The sequence below is a fragment of the Mustela lutreola genome, chromosome 1 (genome assembly GCF_030435805.1).
Source record: "Mustela lutreola isolate mMusLut2 chromosome 1, mMusLut2.pri, whole genome shotgun sequence".
Taxonomy (NCBI): Eukaryota; Metazoa; Chordata; class Mammalia; order Carnivora; family Mustelidae; genus Mustela; species Mustela lutreola.
The window spans coordinates 57,536,265-57,557,959 of record NC_081290.1 but is presented as its reverse complement, the minus strand read 5'-3'; positions in this window follow the sequence as shown (position 1 = coordinate 57,557,959).

Below are 21,695 nucleotides of genomic sequence, written 5' to 3'. Positions count from 1 at the left end.
GGGGAGGAGTAGGAGCCTGCTGGGGAGCAATGAGCAGGTATTGTCATCCAGGCAGCCTGCTCTGAGCCAGGCTCCTACACAGCTCACCCAGAAGAGGTAACTAGCTTCCTTTGATTAGTTCCATTTGCCTATGAAATGTTTGTCATCTCTGCTTCCCTTTTAAATCACTCATTTAAAGAGTATCTCTCAAATATAGGATAGAGTTGTGTTTTGCTTTATAAACCAATTTGAAAGAATTTCCTTCTCATAGGGGAATTCAATCCATTCACATTTATTGATATGATTAAGATGTTCAGTCTCGGGGCACCTGGGTGGCTCAGTTGAGCCACTGCCCTCGGGTCTGGTCATGATCCCAGAGTCCTGGGATCAAGCCCCACATCAGGCTTCCTGCTCGGCGGAGAGCCTACTTCTCCCTCTCCCTCTTCCTGTCACTCTGCCTACTTGTGCTCTCTCTATCAAATAAATAAATAAAGTCTCAAAAAAGAATGTTCAGTCTCAATTTACTACCTTAGATTATTTTTATTGTTTTTTTATTCCAGTATACATACAGTTGTTGACATACAGTGTTAGGTTAGTTTCAGGTGTACAATACAGCAAGTCAACAGTTCTATACATTACCCAGTGCTCATCACAGCGAGTATGCTCATTAGTCCCCATCCCCTGTTTCCCCCATCCCCCACCCTCCTCCTCTCTGGTAACCAGCAGTATGGTCTCTATAGGCAAGAGTCTGGTTCTTGGTTTGTCTCTCTCTCCCTCTCTTATTTCCTTTGCTTGTTTGTTTTGTTTCTTAAATTCCATCTGTGACTGAAATAATATAATATTTGTCTTTCTCTGACTTATTTCACTTAGCATTGTACTCTCTAGCTCCATCTATATTGTAAATGGCGAGAACACATTCCTTTTTAAGGCTGAATAATGTTCCACTGTGTATATCCATTCATCCATCAATGGACACTTGGTCTGCTTCTGTATCTTGGTGATTGTAGATAATGCTGCTATCAACATAGGGATACATGTATCCCTTTGAATTAGCGTTCTTATATTTTCTAGCTAAATATCCAATTCTGGATTGCTGGATCACAGGGCAGTTCTATTTCTAAATTTTGGAGGAACCTCCATGCTGTTTTCACAGTGTCTGCTCCAGCCTGCATTCCCACCAACAGTGTATCAGCATTCCCCTTTCTCCACATCCTTATCAACACTTGTTTCTTGTTTTTATTATCTTATATTATTATATATACACATATATATGCATATATTTACATTATATTTACTGTGCTTCCTTCTGTATTTGATGTATTGTCCTTTTTCTTTTAGTAGTTACAAAAAGTTTCATTTTTAGTCTAGTAGTTCTTTTGGTTTTAATACTTTTTATAGTTCTACCAATTTTCTATTTTCTTACTCCACTATCTTCTATGTTCGTTTTAAAAGATATCCTCTTATGTCTAAAAGAGTTATCCTACTTTCCATTACCTCTCTCTCTTCCTATTTAAACATTTTTTAAAATTTATTTTTAACTTTTTATTTCAAAAATAATTATAGATTCACAGTCAGTTTTCCCGCTTTCTGTGCAATTTCTGTTCTGGATGATTTAGGTGATGATAGGGTAGAGAGAGGAAGGCTTATTTCTCTTGGAGAGTTCTTAATCTTTCCTACTTATTTCCTTCACTGATTTGTCTCTAAGGAACACCAACCCTTTTCTGTCTATCTGTGTCTTCCACAGCAGAAGAGCTTCTCAGATTACACCTTTCCATTCTCTTACCCATTCAGAATCCTTCCCTTTATTCAGTGCTCTGAATTTCCAAGCTGCAGCATGGGGAGTTCGATATTTTGTTTTGTTTTGGTGTTTGTTTTGTTTTTGCATTTAATATTGGAGTTTACATTTCTGGGGTTATTTTGTTCATGCTTTATATAGTCTCTCTGCTATTTTCTACATTTCTCTTAAGCCTCCTCTTTTCTTCTCTCATCCACAGGCAGGGCCTCTGTTGGGATTCATCCCCTCCTCTACTTATGGGGAAATTAAAGGCCATGGGGCCTCTGTCTCCTAGTAATGCCAAAGACATGATCATGTGTGCTTCTACCTGCTCTCCCTGTTGTCTCTATATGTTTCCCTTTGGGGAGGGTGAGGAGAAGTTTTGAAACCAAGGAGCGTCTACTGTTCTCTAAATCTAGAAGTCTTCTTTGCCTGGCTTTATGTAATGTACTCTGCAGAAAAACAGTGCCTACCTAGCTCCACCTAGCTCCTAGCTCAGTAGAAGATTTGGTAAGACCATGGGACCCCAAAGTTCTGGTTGCCCATTTCTTCTTATTGTTTCCCCCCCCCCCCAAAATGTAATGTTTTCAATGATTTTGTCTACCAGGAAAGAAAATCCTATTCACTAAGTAATAATTTCTTTATTGACTCACTTACAGCCAATAATATCCCATCTGACAGCAGTATTAGCACAGAGTTAATAAAACCACCACCAAGCAAAGAGGCATTTCACATAACCAGAGCTAAACTCTCAGTGATAGATGTCTAGTATTCATTAAAGTTATTCGATATTGAAGATAGCTTGTGAATGCTAGTTATTGCCTTTGTAAGTGTCTGAAGGATCAGTGGTCCTTTGGTTAGGGATTATTGCCCCACCCATTCAATCTTATTTAATCAGCAAACATTTACAGATGAGTAGGGTTATAGAGAGGAAGGATTCTACCTGAGCTCATAGAGAATGTCTTTATGGACAGGAGGAGACAGATAAGCATAAACACTTTAGAGGATTATAACCACCTTAATAAATGATTGTTTATGGTGGAGAACAAGGATCAGTTGGCTTGAATGAATCAGAAGAAGCTTCAAGAAGGATATGTCTAAACCAGGTCTTAAGAGGATGAGTAAGGAAGTTTACAAAAGAAGCTTATTTCAAGAATAAGACTTTCAAAACTGCCTTCCAAAAACAGTGAGAAACGTTAAGTTAAAATTCATCTCCACACCTTTGCTCCTCAAACACATGCACACACCAAACTAAAGAAAAAAGAGGATACTTTCTGTTCTTTTATTTTTAAAAAGGAGGGGGGTGCTGGTGGCATTAACTATGGGAGAATATTTTGTTTTCAAAACACACAAATAAGAGGCCTCTCTGCTCATAATCTTGCATCACGTTCAGTGTGAAGTGAGATTGAGGCATTCGCTGGTTCCAACGTTTATACAACATTAACCCCTAGTGTGGAGAAATTTGACAGAAAGGAACCCTATCTATCACTCTAGATTTCCTCAAGGCACGGAAGAGTTCTCTTCACAGAATTAGAAGATTCTCATATAGAATGCAAAGCCACATCAGTCACATCTTTGAGTGTTTCCCGAGTAAGATATGGGATGACTTCAGTTTTAAAAGAAGTTCACGTCCTTCATGTCAGGGGTAGGGCTATCTCCCACAAGCCCATGTAAGGTGATTCCAGTCAATAATAGCATCCGAGTGTGCTCAGAAAAATAGCAGGCCACCTCTTCTGGTGCTGCTTTCTTCCAAGAAAATAGAAACCCATTGAGTTGGTTGTTAGTTCATTCCATTGTATTTGATCAAAGGGAACAGGGAGTCCTTTGAGAAACTTCTCTTAGGTGGAAGGGCTGTCATTCATTATCTACCCCAGTCCAGTGGCACCTAATTGTATCCTGGCTAAAAGCTGTAGGACTTTATGAGTCAGTCTTCCAGTTTGGCAGGACAGCCCCAGCAGGATGATGAGCAGTGTGTGGGCACATAGCCCAGGAAGATGCTTTGTATTTTAAACCCAGGAACCTGTACTTCAGCTTTTCAGGTGTAAATACCCTGTATGTTAAGGTGGATGGGGGTGGGGGAAGTATGAAAGGTCAGAGACAAGTTAAGTGTTGAGGAGTGCTTCCATTTGCAAAGTCTGGACTCTTTCTTAGGGACATGCCTATAGCCATAGCCTTTCTTTCTAAACTGTCTCAGGTCTTTTTGAAGAAACATAAGAAGACATCTGCTGCTTCTCAATCTTCTCTTTTAAATCTTAAATCTGGGAGGGTTACAAATATTATGAAAGAGATACCAAAAAAAGAACACAAACAAAAAAAAAAAAAACCAAACAACAACAACAACAAAAGGTATAAACAACCATTTGTTTATTGAGCATTTACTGTTAGCTGGCTACTGGGTGAAGAGCTGGGGGAGTATCAATGATGAGAGAGCGTCCTTGTCTGCGTCAAGCTCCCTGGCTATGGGGAGAGACAGAAAAGGACACAGCTGAATTACACATAATTCAGAATTACTTCAGAACTTCAGACAGAAATGTGGGTGCCCTAAAATCAAACATGATTTATAAGGCACTTTGCCTCCCTCTGCAACCCTACCTCAAAACACTCTCTTACTTACTTTTTACTTTTTTCATATTTATCTCCTACTTGCTATTCCAAATCACTAAACACTCTACCAACTCAGGACCTTCACATTTGCTACAGCCTCTGCCTGAAACCTTCTTTCCGCAGCTTCCTAGAAATCTGCCTCATTTACGTCCTGTGGCTTAAACGTCTCTTCCTCAGAGACACTTAGGTTGGGGTCTTTTCAGATTCAGACTATACACTTTACTTTTATTATTGTACTTCTCACTCAGAAACTTTCAACACTATCAAAGAAAAACAGAGCCAGGCTCTTGTTAGGGCAACAAGACAGATTGAGGCTACTGTAGTAGGGGAGAGAGACTCCAGTATAGATGGGGCTCAACTCCAACTAAGAAAAGGTGACTGGAATTGTAAAGGGAAAACAGAGAGGGGGGAAAAAGGGGGCTATAGGAAAGCATAAAGTAGGGGCAGGACTTGGGGGCTATGGGGGAACAAAATTACAGAAGGGGAGTAGCGGGGAATAAATGAAAATGGCGTGGCAATGTGCATTGGGGAATGTACATTTTGCAGTTTGTCAGCATTGTGTTATCTTGAATAAACATTCAGCCCAAGGGCTGGGTTACCTTTAGGAAGATGACCTAGTGCAGGTAGAAACCAGGCTAAAATTTGGTCAAATCTCTTAGCACAGTGCTCAGCAAAGTCTTTTGTGACATGGGGGTTCACAGTTCCCAACTCATATGTTTAGGGGTAGTTTTTTTTTTTCTAATGAATATCAAGAGTTAATTAATATCTATCACTTCTTCCAAAATAAGACAAACCTAACCAAATTTCAAATTCCCACATTTTCTTGGTCTTCTTTCATATACCATACAGATATCATCTGAGATTTACTTATCAGATATTTTAAGAATCAAAACATTTTTATTCTTTGTAATATATTTTACTGTTGTTACTTCCTCTTTTTTCTCTTTTACCTAACATCTTTCTGTTGGATTCAATTTGGTTTGTTTTGCCAGATATATTTTCTAGTAATTATTTCAATTAGAGTTTAAGAATGGTAAAATATCCAAGTAAGTGAAATGTGTCTATTTTGTCTTTACATTTGAATTAAATAATAGTTTAGCTGGGTATAGAATGCTGATGATATTGTTATATTTTCTTCTTGCATCCAACGTTGTGCATTAGAAGACTTCTGCCAATATGATTGTTATTCTTTTGTAGAACAGCATTTTCTCTCCCTTGTCTGGAAGGTTTTTGGATTTCCTCTTTATTTTTGGTGGTCTGAATTTTCCTACAATATTTTTCTATGTGAATCATTTTATATCCTCCTGTCCAATCCCTAATAGTCCCTTTTAATCTGAAAACTCATTTTCTTCCTCAAATTAGGTATGTTTATTCTATTATTTTTTTACTGCTTTTTTCTATCTATTCTATGTTCTTTTCTTCCAGAATCCTTCTTAGAACTCCTAATTTCTTCTAGTTTCTTAATTTTTATTTTGTGTTTTCTTTTTTTTTAATATTTTATTTATTCATTTGAGTGAGAGAGAGCATGAGAGAGAGAGAGTACAAGCAGGGGGGAGGTGCAGAGACAGAGGAAGAAGCAGACTCCCCACTGAGCAGGGAGCCCAATATGGGACTTGATCCCAGGACCCCGGGATCATGACCTGAGCTGAAGGCAGACACTTAACCAACTAAGCCACCCAGGCACTCTGTGTTTTTATTTTACTTGATGTTCTGAGGAAATTTGTCAAAAAGATCTTTCAACTGCAAGTTCTCTTCTCAGTTCTGTAGATTCTGCCTCAGTACATCTACTAAATATTCCTTTTATTTCAACAGTTTTCTGTGTCCAAGATCTTTAGTTGTGTCTCTTTATTTGAACACAATGTCTCTCCTTTCTCTCTATATTTGCTATATTTATTTGGTTCCCTTAGTTCTCATAACTTGTGTTTGTTGAGTTTGCTGACTCGTATTTATTAGATTGACTTTCTTAAATGTTATGTGAGTCTTGGTTTTGTACTGATCTTTGTATTTTTGATTCTCTCTTTGCCTATTTGAGAGCTAGATTATATTGTCTGTTGCCAGTGATGATAAAACAAAGGTAGAATGTATTGTTGGGTGGTTATTATCTAGTCTTCTGGTCTGGAGACTCCTCCTTTCCTTTGAGTATTAGCAGCCACTCGGGGACCATTTTGCTTCTCAGGCCTAATGTCTCCATGTACTGTTTCTGGCTAGTGACAGACTCTTCTGCCACTGCCCTCACAAGTGTGGTGTGTGTGGTAGTAGGAAGGGGGAGGTGGCAAGCCATCTGGTCTCTCCTACTATGGTATTGTAGAAGTCACCTTGACTGCCAAGAGTTCCCTGGAGCTCCCTCCTGCTCCAGAATTCAATCCTCAGCATTTAGAAAGAATATCTGAAGCTACTCCCAACTGGGAGCAGGCCCCCTCCTGAGTGGTTAGGCTTCATCAATTATTCACATTCCATCTGCCTCAAACCTTTCAGGAATTCTTTATAATTGCTGGTCTGTGGAGAGTACTCCTTCTTGGTTTACAACACTATTATGGTTAATTTTATTCTATGTATTTGGGGTAGAAAAAGGACATTGAAGCATATGCTCAGTTTATCATCTTAATAGCATCTCTTGTATTTAATTTGCAAATTTGTCTTTGATTAATAGCTATAGAAGAACTGCAAGCATGAGGTTATATATCCCATTTATTTGTACACATTTAAGTAATAGTATAATTAAAATAATTGAACACAGGGAAATCACTATTTTTAAAATATTCTTGGAAATTATATCTATATGTTGTCCCTATCTGAGAAATATTATTTTTTTAAAGATTCTATTTATTTATTTGAAAGAGACAAAGAGAGCATGAGCAAGGGGAGGGGCAGAGGAACAAAGAGACTCCCTGCTGAATGAAGTGCCCAGTGCTGGGCTCAATCCCAGGACCCTGGGTTCATAACCTGAGCTGAAATCAAGAGTCAAACACTTAATTAACTAAGCTATCCAGCACCCCTATTCTGGGTTTTTAAGTAAGAGCTTACTTCATCTAGCCTTGAATCAAAAATTACAGAAGGAGGCACTAAATACTTCCCCTGCCATGAAGCTTTATTAATAGAAAAAATACAAGTGCTATGATTTTCTGGAACAACCCTTACCTATATTTTGGCCCTGCCAACATGATGGCCAAACAGGTAGGTAAGGAAAGAAAGCTGAGACATAAATGACAGGGTTTATGCAATATTTTTAATATGCCAACTAATATTCAAACATTACATTGATTTGTCCTGAAAATAACCTAGATGTTTGGATTTTATTGTTTTGGGTATTATCTCAATTTTACAAATGAGATAAACAGAGACTCAGAGAAGTCTACTTGACTACACTTGACTAAATAAAGCCAATCCTTTATGAGTTATATCAGTCAGTGTTTCAGGAGGACATGAATGGCACATTGGACTTAGGATAATTTAGGAAAGCTTTAATAAAAGGCCTACTTACAATAATGTGGCAGGTTATAAAGGACCCCCAGGCTTGTGAGAGGGGAGCAGTTACCACCATCACCTGAATGGAACAAGGGAAAGAAATGCTTAGTATATGGGCCTCTCAACTTTCGACATTCTACTGGAACCCAAAGACTCCATCTCAAAATAATGTCTTTAAATGAATTTGGTAAAATACTTCCAAAAGAAACTGATTGCATTGAAATATGATGAATAAACTATTTAAATAAAATAAGTTTGGGATGTATTAATATAAATGTTTATTAGTGCCTTACCTAACAAGATCTGGCAGTGAATCCAATATAGACTGTAATTTCAAAGTAGTGATGAGCATAAAACATACTTGAACTTATCTGTACCTTCTGCAAAATGATATGAAAAAAAGCCATGACAGCAACCACAAACATTGCTAATGCCAATATGATGTGTTTCCTAATTTGATAATTGAAGGAAATGGTAAATTTTGGACACAGGTTAGTGAATATAAAGATGTATTTTTGTTTTCTTTATTAAAGTTCACAGCCTGCTGAATTCTATCCACAGACTCTTGGTCATTAACCCAGAAGGATAAAGTCATGCAGGAAGGCCAGTGTTCTTCTTAAAAAGAAAAGTGACCTCTGATAGAAGCACCACAGCCACACAGCTGGCCAAGGAAAACACTGGCAGGAAATGGGAAATAAAGACCCTAATGTCCTTCTCCCCCTTATATCTGATCTCATTCAAATTCTTCACAATGATGTAGTCCATATAGACTGGATTCCCAAGGCAGAGAATTGGGTGAAGAGGGCTGGAGAATCAATCCAGGAGCAAACTGAAAGCATCCAGCCTTCAAAATTCTCCCAATCTTCATATTCCTATCCCTCATCCTCATTATTTACCTCTTTGTTCTATATAGTTGCAACTGACTTATTTTAGTTCTATAAAGCACTCAACTCCTTCCAACTTCAAGAAACACCCACTCCCTGGGATGCCTGGGTGGTTCAGTCAGTTAAGGTCATGATACCAGGGTCCTGGGATCAAGTCCTGAATCAGGCTCTTTTCTCAGCGGGGAGCCTGCTTCTCTATCTCTGCCTCTAGCTGCCTCTCTACCTACTTGTGATCTCTCTCTCTCTCTCTCTCTCTGAGAAATAAATAAATAAATCTTTAAAAAAAAAATGAAAGAAAGAAACACTCATTCCCACCACCACCTCAGGAAAATTTTGCCTGACCACCATCCATATCCAATTACGCATTTTCATTAAATATGTTCTCATTCAAATAAAATAAGTATATTTTATACCAATGGGAATTACACTTGGTTGCATGTAACAGAAATCCAAAACAAACAAACAAACAAACAAAAAACAAAAAACAAACAGAAAAACAGAAACAGTGGTTCAAGCATATCAAGAGTGTTGTTTTTATTATATAACAAGAAGTCCAGAAGTAGGCAGGAAAGGGGTAACTGTTAGTTTTAGATAAAGGCCCTGGATCTTTTTATTTCTGCTCCACAATCTTTGGCATGTGGCTCTGATTATTGAAGTTGCCTTATGGTTATAAAATGGCTGCTGGAGTCCCAGCCAGTATACATTGAGGCAAGAAGAAGGGAGAGTACAAGGGGGAAAAACTTATTCCATATTTTTAGAGCTGAAGAAGCCACATGAGAAAGAGTATGCAGGATGTTTGAAGAGTGCTATTGAAATTGACTCTGTGGAAGGAGGTGGAAATAACTAGAAAATGCAAGAAGTGGAACCTCAGTGTAGGTCCAACAACAGCCTTGGCTGATTCCTTGAAGAGTTCCCCAGAGACAATGGCTCTTCAGAATTGTCCTTATTGGTCTGAGATGATCAGGCCTTTATATTCCATCATCAATCACTGTTGAATGACCTTGGGCAAGGCAGCTCTCCTCAGTTGAGGCCAACCATGAAGGGGACAAGAGCTGAAGACTGTACATTCCTAGCACTAATGGATGTTGAGGCAACAAACCCTTCAAAGAAAAAGGATCCGGATGCTCCTCCAGTGCTCACAACACTATACTCCACAACTTCTGTTAACATTTCCTTGGCCAGATCTAGTCGTGTAGTCATCCCTTCTGCACATGAAACTGACAAATATTCATTCATCATATTGTTCAACACCAACAAACCAGAGTTCTGTTAACAAGGAAAAGGAGGAATTATATATTGGAAAGGCATCTGGAACTCAATGTCATATCTGGTCCTGTACAAGATGGTGACTCTCAAACTCAAAGAGTGGGTTTGAATTCCACTAATGAACAAACACACTGCTTGGGAAATGATAGGCATCTAATAAGGAACTGACAAAAAAATGAATGACAAACAAATGAATAAACAAATGAATGAAAGAACCAGAATTAGAGATTATGAGTCCAAGACCCATGTTTTGCTCTCTAAAAGAAATGAGGTCAGGCCATTTTTATTCCCAGACATACTTCTACCTTTCTTATTTAAGAGACACTGAAGGATGAAGAGGAGTCTTTTAGTTGGTTAGGGATACCTTAACAAAGTACCACAGGTTGGATCCTTAAACAGCAGAAAGTTATTCTGGAGGCTGGAAGTCTGCAATAAAAGTGTCAACTAGATTGGTTTCTTCTGAGGCTTCTCCCCTTGGTTCGTTGATGGCCAGCTTCATCCTGTGTCTTCTCATGGTCTTCCCTCTGTGTCCTAAATTCCTCTTCTTATGATGCCACTCAGATTGGACTAGGGCCACCCTAATAACCTTATGTGAACATAATTACCTCTTTAAAGACCTTGAATCCAAATTCAGTCACATTCTGGGGTACTGGGGGTTAGGATTTCAATATACAAATTCTAAGGGAGCACCATTCAAGGAGTACCAGAGAAGATGGCTGTGAAGAAGATGGGCATCAGAAATCCCCACCCCATAATTTATCTCCTAGGAATCTTGATGGTTTTTTATCTGCTTCAAGAAAGTCCTACCCCTGAAGCATCCCAGCAATCACCAGTCTGAAACCCTTGCCCAGAGCCCAGATAGGAACATGGCTTTTCTCAGAACTATGCCCTACTATAATGTTCTTCATACCATACCGGTTGCATTAACTAATCACTGTATGATGTCTCTTTCTTTGAAAGAACTATAATTTAAATTCTTCTTGATATTCATTGGTCAACATATGTCAGGGTTAAGAGCTGAGTCTCTCAAATTAAATAGACACAGCTTTGAATCTCAACTTCTATACTTCTCAGTTGACAGCTATCAAATTCCCTCAGATTCTTCATTTTAATTATAATTATAATTATATATAAATATATATATACCTATGTATGTAAATATATGCATTTCATTTATGTTATATAAGATATATTTTATAAGTTTTATTATATCAGATATAGTTTCTATATTACACACAAATACAAATATATATTATATATGTAAATGTGGTCATAATTACAGTTCCTATATCATGAATTATTGTGGATAATAATAAAGTAATCCATTTAAAAGTTACATAGATGAGAATTGTTATTTGAAAATGCTTTGAATATGTACTATGTTCTGTATAACAAGGATGTACAAATAAAGGCAGATTTCCTATCCCAAAGAACTCCATCATTTAAAAAGGAATTAGCCAAATCATTATGAGAAGTGCTATGAGAGAGGTAAGAATAAGCTACCAGGAGAACACAAAGGGTGAAAATTCACGTGGATTCAGAAGTCTCTCTGGAACAGACAACATTTTCTCTCAGCCTTAAAAGAAGATAGTGAAAGAGAAGAATATTGAAGAACTTTAGAGGCACAGGGAACAGTGTATGCAAATCCATACAGGCATGAGGACCTGGCCTTTGCAAGGAATCAAAACCGGTCTGCATGCTGAGAAGATAAAGCGTGGGGGGAGATGAAACCAGAGGTGGAGAGTGAAGGGGAACAGGTCTTGAATTTCTGCAGTGGGCTGGGTCTGCCTTCAAAGGGAATGATTCATGTGGGAAACTAGGTCAGAGCTGTTTCTGAAGAGGGCGAGGATTAATGGTGATCTATGTGTTACTGTTCTTGTAAAAAAAAAAAAAAATTAATAGTATGACTGTCTTTCTGTAGGTCTGATGCGTGCTCCCAGCTTGGTCTTTCATTTAATTGCCTGCAAAAGACACGAGCACCAACATGATCTGCCTCCACCTTGTTTGTGAGTCATGATGGGAATTCTGAGTAACAGTCCTTGTGACTACGAAACCTCACCTAAGATTAGGCATAGGGAGAGACATGATGGAAACTGCTGGTGCCAACACCCTTTGTCAGCTATATCTTCCCTCCTTTTTGTCTTCTTTTCTTTCTTTCTTCTTCCCCTATTGTTTCATCTTGCCTTTCAGTCATTGGGTCATTCCTTGGACCTTCTCAAAAGCCTTTCATTAGCCTTTCCAATGTAACTTTGAAACTAACAAAAGTTTCCTACTGCTCATGAGAAGCTGAGAGTCAGAACCAACAGAGACTTTCATCAGCTTCTGTGTGTTAATTTTGCAACTGTCCTGTCATTGCCATTTTTTTAATAGATGAGGAAACTGGTTTTCAAAGATATCAAATGCTTTGCACTCCACTATCCATGTTCACCTCTTCCTTACTAGACAACTTTATCTTTCCAGTCTACTGGCATCTGGGTGGGTCATGACAAGTTCTTGCCAATGGATAGCAGTTGTAACAATGTGTTATCTCCAGCCCAAAATGTTAGATGGTGTAGGCCTTCTCTTACTTGCTTTATCTTCATCACTTCCCAAGATTCAGAGGAGGACACCAAGACTCTTGGAGAAGGCAAAGAAATCCATGAAGAAAGGCCACTGATACCCAAATGACTGCATAGCAAAGAACTCCAACCTCATCAATCTTCCTTAATCCACCACCCGACTACATGGGACCACAATATGAGCAAGCAATAAAACTTTACTCTTTTATGCCACTGAGATTTAGGGATTGTTTAATACCACTTAGCTGACACTGACTAATACATAGCTGGGGCAAGATTTGTGTCAATCAACTAATATATGTGTAACACCTTCTATGAAAATGTAGCACCAGTTCACTTTAAAGAATTGTATATAACTTCCAAGTGAGTGATGTAGAGAATGTATAGTGGACTAGGGCTTAGGGAGATGGCTGCACACAGCCGTCCCAAAATAGGAGTTTTGAGTAGGTAGAACTCGAATGGTATCTTCAACCACACACAAAGCAAACGTTTTTATAGTAACCAAGACCCTGCCTCTGGAGCCAGAGATACCAGATTCAATTCTAGATTTACTCTTTACTAATTGAATGACTTTGTGGGCTCTAAGCCTCAATTTTCCCAACTGTAAAATTGGGCAAATAATACGTTTCTCCCTAGATTATTGGTTATTATGAGGATTAAATGAAGTAATGAGTGTCAAGTAAACATAATTGGCCCTTGCTGAAAGATCATGATTTTCACTATTATCAGTGTTATAAATATAAGGACAACTTTAGGTTCTCACTGGCTTAGACACAACTAAATTAAGTAGTTACCTTGACCATAAGTATTTTTTTTTCTGCTCTTGGATAGTGGCATAGATGTTTGTTCTTATTTTCTCTAAGAATAATCAAAGTCTGAATCTAAAGTTTATTACTTAAAGGATTCCATGTACTTTTGGCCTCACCTAATTCCTGCTTCTTAGATCTTAGCTTATTTCATTCAAAAAAACCATTCTCTCAAGAACAGGCTTGGCCAAGAATATATTTGTGTCTTCTGGCATGTACATTGTTATGCAAATTATCATTTTATTCTGTCATTTAGGTTTATAAGATATTACAACTGACTAGGAATTTGGAGGGTGTCAGATCCATCCTACTACTTTCCATTTACAGAGGAAGAAACTGAGGCCCAAAAATCAGTGGGCCATAGATGTCAATATACATGTTATTTCTCTCCTCTTCCCCAAAATTTTAGGGACTCTGGCAACTTAACTAAATGGTCTTAGTCTCACCCACAAGTTCAATACAACCTCCATTAATCAAATCATGTGGGAAATGAAGAATTAAATAGCCTATCAAATTTTCCATAAGTGAATTAACAGAGAACATGTTACATATGCATATATGTATTTTTTTTCCCTAAAATACACTAGTTCCTTTTTCTTTACTTAGTTCAGACAGTCTGGTGAACAGAATCAAATGTCTGTTTGGTCAGCAGTGAAAGAGACATCTTGTTCACTTTGCAATGAAGAAGATGGTTCTATAATCGTCATGGAAGGTTATTTTTACAGTTAACTTTTATAATTGTAATTTCCTCCCTGACATAGATGAGAAAACTAAAGCCCACAGCTCTTGAATGACTTCCTTTAGATCATAGAACTTGAAGTAGAGACAATGACACGGACATCAAGCTCAGTTGCTTCCTTTCTAGGCTTACAGACCACATTTCCCAGCTGCCCCTGTAGGCAGGTTTGACACAAGATGGGGTTCTGGAGAATAGAATGCAAATGGATCATAGAGTGTTGCTCCTTGCCCTGGTTGATGAACATCTCCCACATGTCTCCTCCATTCTTTCTTCCTTTTCAGTTGGTTAGAATGACGATGATTCCCAGTATGAAGCTGGAGACCATGAATTGAAGATGATGAGACCAGAAACGGAAAGGAACCTGGGTCCTTGAAGCACTGCATGGCAGACAACCACCTCTGGATAGGTATACTCATGTTGGGCTATCAATAATGAGATATAATCTATTATGTTTGATCCATTATGTATTTTGGAGTTTGTTTGCTAAAACAGCTAGTGTTTCCTTAATCAACATATAGTTTAACAATTGCAGAATCAGAAATACCTACTATGAGGCAGGTGCTGAGGCAGTGGTAAAAGATATGAACGTGGTTCTTTTTTTTTTTTTAATTCTACTTACAATTGAAATCATATGGTATAAGTTTTTCTCAGTATGACTTACTTCACTTAGCATAACTTCTTCCACATTCATCCAGGCTGGCATGATCTCATCTTTTTTTAAGAAAGACTTTTTGCATTTATTTGAGAGAGGTAGCAGGAAGAAGGGGAGAGGAAAAGAATCTTAAGCAGACTCCGAACTGAGCACAGAGCCCCATGTGGGGTTCAAACTCACGACCCTGAGACCACAGCCCAAGCCAAAACTAAGAGCTGGATGCTTAATCAGCTGAGCCACCTATGTTCCCTGATTGCATCTTTTTTTTATGGCTGCACAGTATTTCATTGTATAGATACCACATCTTCCTTATCCAGTCCTCTTTCAATAGACATGTGGTGGGGTCTTAGGCAAAATGGGTGACACAGGCTTCCAGTTAATGAATAAGTCACAGAACTAAACAGCACAGTATACTGAATACAGCCAATGATATTACAATAGTGATGTATTAGGACAGATGGTGGCTACACTTGTGGTGAATATAGTATAATGTATAAACGTGTTGAATCACTACATTGCACACTTGAAACTAATGTAACATTATGTGTCAACTATGCCTAATTTTTTAAAGAAAAAAATCAAAAACTAAAAAAAAAAAAGATGAACATAAATGAAAACAGATGGGAACTTGAGAAGCTTTACAGCTCATGGGAACCTGGGATATGGGCAACAATCATGTAATACAACATGCAAATTAAAATATATATGCACAGAAAAATAAACGTGAAAAGACATAGGAATTAAGAGAACAAATAAGTGGTGTTCTTGTGCAGTGAGGGACAACTTTCAGGAGGAGGACGGGTAGCATGCAGAAATGGAATTCTCATCAGGAAATAAAGGAATGAAAACAAGGAAAAGCATAGCACAGTGAGCTGTTCAGTGGGATGGAGACAACATACTCGAACAAATGCAATGGTAGGAAAGAGCCTCATCATGAAAGACACTAATGAGCTGGAGCATCATTTATGTGTTTGGCTAAGGGCTGTCACCAACATCTGTTGGTTGAAAATCTTAAGTGAATAGCTGGTAAGGCCCTCAGAGTTTGATGACCATTTATGGGGATGGTTTATCACCCCTTGGAACTCACACCAGAAAGTTTTTGTTTCTGAGAGCTGGTCTCCTAGGACTTAAGTAGACAAAGAAGATCAGAGATTGTTTGGTGGGGCGAAAGAGGGGGAGGGAAGAAAGAGCATCCAGAATCAGTCCACCCTGGCCAGGCTCCAGACTCTGAACAAGGGTGAAGATAAAATGATCCAAAGACCTTTTAGATCCTGTTCCATTTAGGCCTTATTCAGTGGAAGTATGTCGACAGCTTTCTTTTTTTTTTTTTTTTCCCCTTAGAAATACACATAGGTTGGCATTGGGTGTCATGGCAGAGAAGACCATGCTGGGGAAACCATGTGCTTTGAAATCAGGTCACTTAGAAAAAAATTCTTGCAAAGTAAAGGCTTAAATGAAGCTGGCAATTTAGGTACTTTTCACAGTCTGACTTACTGGTTCTTCTTTTGACTAAAAACTAGGAAAGGCACTTTCTGAGTACATACCTTTTTAAAGTTCGTTTGAGGGTCTCTTTCATTATTTTTATAGTGCACACATAGATCTCAAGCTGTAAGTGTCCTTTTTATCACTGTAGCTAGAAGCAAAAAAGCCATCCAGCTGCTCAGTCTGTTTGTGCCAAATCAGGTCTTTTCTCAACACAATTCTCCTCCATCAAGATATCCCAGATGTATAGAAGGGTAAAGCAGGAAAGAGATAGTGATAGCTCTGAATTTTAACTTTTTATTTATTTTTTAAAGATTTTATTTATTTATTTGAGAGAATGAGAGCATGAGAGTGGAGAGGTCAGAGGGAGAGCAAACTCCCCGTGAGCAGGGAGCTCAATGCAGGACTTGATCCCAGGACTCCAGGATCATGACCTGAGCCGAACGCAGTTGCTTAACCAACTGAGCCACCCAGGCGCCCCTGAATTTTAACTTTTTAAAAAAATATATGTATCAGTTTGGTGTCAGATCCTTGTTGGCTAGAGCAGACACTTCCCTCATCCCCAAGTCATGTTAAATTTCCCTATAGGAGTGTCAGTCCAAAGTGTCAATTGTCAGAGAACAGGCACTGGCATCATGTCATGTTTATGTAGAAGGGAGAGAAGGAAAAAGAACAGCTAACATTTATTTCACATATCCTACCTCCCATGTGCTTTATATTCATTATTTTATCATCAAAAGCACCCTATAATAGAGGAGTCCTTTCTCCCAACTTCCACCGAACAGAGAAGCAACGTTTAGTGAACTTAAGGGACTTGTTCAAAGACATATAATTGTATAGAACAGAGACAAAAGCAAGTTTGTCCTGGCTTGAGCATTTGCCATTAAGTTGCTTATAACAGAGAATGCAGTCCAACTGCAGAGGTTTCATGAAGTGCTCTAAGAAGATAAACCAGCCATATATGTGTAAATGCTATGTAGCACAGTGTCAATCATCCATAAATATTGAGTAAAACTAATGCAAAGTAATACTAAAATGAGATTACTTTAAGATTGTACCTAGGAAAGGTTAGATTTGAAGAGATTTAAGCCTGCCCATTTACAGATACAATTAATTTTTAAAGGGCATCATTACAATATGAGTATTACAATATGGAATAGTATAATATTTTGCTATGAAATCTACTGTCATGCTCTTTTCTTAATGCATTTATTTCAAAAGATACTCACCCAAGCTTGTTGCCTTTAAGTCTGAATAACCCTAATTAAATATGATCCTTGACAGATTTATGCACAAAGCTGGTCCCTCTTAGATACACTCACATATACATTCACCCAATGCTTACTGAATACCTCCCAGGTTTTAGAATCAAGATGCTAGAGCTTTGTTTTCCAGAAATTTATGGTCTCACAGGAGAAAAACACAATCGTGAAATAGCATAGCAAGTGCTATGATAGAGATTCTGTGCAAGGCATGGGATCAGGACAGGGGCACCTATGTCACTCAGAAGAGGCCTCATAGAAATGAAGACACCCAGCAAACAAACCTCTGAAGGAGAAGGAGGAGAGAGCAAGGTGGACAGGCTAAGTAGGGCATCACAGATCAAGGCAAAAGTGTGTTCAAAGGCTCAGGGAAGTGACAAAACATTTGGGGTCTTTCCTGGTTTATTGGAGAGTGGCAGAAGATGAAGCTGGACAAGTAAACAGGAGAGAGACCAAAAAGGTGAGCTTCGAATGCCTTGGGGTCCACTAGATACATTAATCCTTGCCTTCTTTTTTCTACATTTTAAAAATTGCATATTTAGCCTTGCTCTTTCCTTCAAAGCACTTTCTTGCTACTCCCTTTACAGCCATTTGGGCTCATTCTCACATGGGTCGTTACTGGGGACTCAGATCTTTACTTGCTTAATCCTCTACCATGTGGAAAGCAAAAGAGGGTCTTCAGTCCGTCTCACAAAATAGACATGACAATGAACGTTGGAGGCCCTACTTTTCTCCTAAATCCTTCATAATAAAGACATTTCATCAAATGCTAAAGAAATGCCAGCATTCTGAAAGTACTTGGTGACTCCTGAAGGGTAGCAAGATGCTGTATGCTAAGTAACCTTGGCCGTTGGCTAAGGAACATCAAAAACAACATCCTTCTAGAGAAACACTAGAAAACCAAGTGATCGCCACTTCACACAGTCCTGTCAGAAGCCAAGAATTAAGGCCGGACACTGTCAAGGTCATTTCAGATCCTAGAATTCTGCTTCTCTGATGATAATGATAATAAAAATAGCACCTTTTTGTGTGACTTGCACAATTTTCAGAGCTCACCTACCTCTAAACTCCTCAAAAGAGCTGATGGGGAAGGCAGGACTGGTAGGACCACAGGTGCTCCCACGCAGACCTCATGGTGAGATGACACTTCAAATGTACATGTGAGATACCAAACAATGCATGATCCATCCTTCTCTGGTACTGAATGATGGTTTCATAGAGAGCAGAGCTGACCTCCACATTTCTGAACTTAAAATTTGAGAATAATCCAAGGATATCTTATTATTCTTGTATAATCTATTACTTGTATTTGTTTATAAAGGCACTTAAAGTTTAGATTTTTAGCTTATTTCTATAATGGAGAAAGTTATTTTAAATTTTGCTCTTTTCCTCAATATACCTGAAATTTTCCTCTTGTTTGCACTAAACTTACCTTTTTGTAAATGTAAGCAGTATTCCATAATTAATGTGATATCACATTAATAAAGAGAATATGTTTCAGAGACATACTCATTTGAAAGAAACATAATAATCAGAGGCAGAGATGATGTAGAAAATTTGGTGGAAATCTTTGAAAAACAATAGATAGACGCAAGAATTAGAAATCATACACGTGTGTGAGCTAGGGGAAAAGAAGAGGGCAGGATTTAGGTAAAGGTATCCTTTCCCAAAGTGAATTCTGTGGAACCCACTCTGCCACATGTTTCTCAGAAGAAAATTGAGCTCTTATGGTCAAATAAGTTGAATATATCACTTCTGAGGGTATGCATATTAGCCCAATAAGTCTGCTGAGTCCCTGCAGTAGAAAAACTTGCAAAACTTTATTTAATTCAGAGTTTTTCTAAAATTTTTTAACACAGATACTTGTTTTTCCCATAGATAACTCTGCACTTGGGTTCCATGAAATAAACTTTGAGAAATGAAGCTTTAAAGTTAAGGAAAGTGAGAGAGAGGCTGACCTACATTTTTGGCAGAAAAGGAGACCTACCAACACTCCTATCAAATACAAAAAGGTATTTTGCAATGTCCTTCTCAGAAGGTCTTTTAAAAATAATCATGGTGAGGTATTTGGGGAGAGGTGTACTGACCCTTACAACTCACCTTGAAATGTATTAAAAACAAGCTGAAATGATGGATGGACAGAGGGATAGATAGTGACAAAATAAGTATAATAGGAGGCCAATGTCTTATCCATTAGATGACTGGGGCTTCTGACAAAATAAGTATAATAAAACTCTAAAATAATATTCTATAATATAAATATAATTTAGCATCTAGGTGGTAGGCACATTAGCTACTCACTGCAATTCTTTTTCTTTCTTTTTACTTTTCTGAGTGAAAAATTTTTTATATAACATGTTGAGAAGAAAAAGAATACCTATCCAATATATACCAACACTTGCACAAAGTATGACCTAGAATGAGGTGGAAAGATTTGTTGAGTTTGTTTTCAACTTTCCATCATAGTTCCCATCTTTTGAACACATACCAAGGACTATACCAGACACTTTACAGGCATATTTTATACCATTTAATGTTCAAAGCAAATGAAAAGGAAGTTTGGGGATCTCCATTTTAATGAGGAGACAAGTAAGACCCCACGGGTAAGTAAGACTCATGACAAAATTCACTCTGGTGAAGCCACGTTTTCATGCCCTGTGTATATGGTGTCTACATTATCATTCCCTTCTTCCCATCTCCCTGTTCACTCAGGAAAACAGCACAATGCCTGGGGGGTAGTTTCTGGCTCTTTCCCCACTCTTCAGCCTTATTCTATAGTTAAGTTATTTTATAGGTCACAGGCAAGTAGCAAAGTAGAGGGGAGAAGCAGAAAAGTAGAGGTGAATTATCTACCCAAGAAAGAGTCAAGATTTACTGCAAGGAGGGGGGCAAAGAACAAGGAGAAGAAGCAAAGATAAAAGCCTGCGGGGTACATGTGTAGATCATGGTGGAGGACAGGGAGATGAGGGAGGAAGAGAAGATTTTGAGACAGTTTGAGGAAGTAGATGAGAACAGGAGAAATAAAAAGGAGGGATTCAAAAGCATGCTGTGATGAGATTCTCTTTAATATTCTTTGAGAGGCATGGAATAGATTGACGTTAATTTTATGTCTTTGTTTTCTAGATTGTATTTCTTTGACTATAATATTTATTTTTTAAAAAGATTTATTTATCTGTTTATCTATTTGAGAGAGAGAGAGAGAGCATGAGTGGGAGGGACAGAGGGGGAGAGAGAGAGAGAGAATGAATCTCAAGCAGACTCCACACCTAGCACAGAGCCAGTGCAGGCCTTGATCTCATGACCCTGAGAGCACAATCTGAGTCAAAATGAACAGTCAGAGGCTGAGCCAACTGCACCACCCATGAACCCCATCTGTGATATTTCGTTTTAAAAATGTGTAGAGGAAGGAGATCATTGTTGCTGTATCAACCTCAGAGGAGGCATAATTCACATTGACCCATTGCATCTGTGACCATGTGACTTTTTCATCACATGGAGGGGAATTGCTGGATTGGACCCTGGGATAGGTGAGTGTTGGCAAAGTACTGGCGACAATATGGGACAGACATCCTCCTTCTCTTCTTCTAACTTTTGGACTCAGGTAAGTAAGCTAACCACTCAACATAATCACACCAGTCAAATGGTCTTAACTGTGGAGATCTTTGGCTAATGGTATTCTTAGAGTCAATAAAATGTCATGAAGTGTTACCTGAAATTGGTAATTCAAACCTCTAGTACCAGGGAAGAGATGCCTGACTTAAGCCCCCAAACAAGATCAGTCTTGGACTTGCTTTCTGGATCCTTCAGCCCTATAGCCACCACCCCCTACCCCAAAACTGATAGAGTCTTAGTCTTTAGCCCAGCTATTGAAAGGCCATGATTTTAGGTCTTTATATTGAGCTAGGAATTTAGAACTGTATGCTTAATTTTCTCCTTCTTTAAGCTATCCACTTGCATCCAAAGAAACTGCTCACTCACAGAGTGTTAGAATTTCTTAGTCCAGGTTCTATGGTACTACCCCCGAGGTCCCCACACCTCGCCTTCACTAGTCACTTTATTACAATTGACCATGTATGGTAACTGGATCAATTGTTTTGCCACTGGTCCAGCCAGCAGAGTCCCACCCCTGAAGCTGGATTTTCACACTCCATGACAAAGAAGGAAACATCATTTCATCCATTTCCAAGAGCCTGATGCTACAACCATGCCAATTTTGGTCCTGAT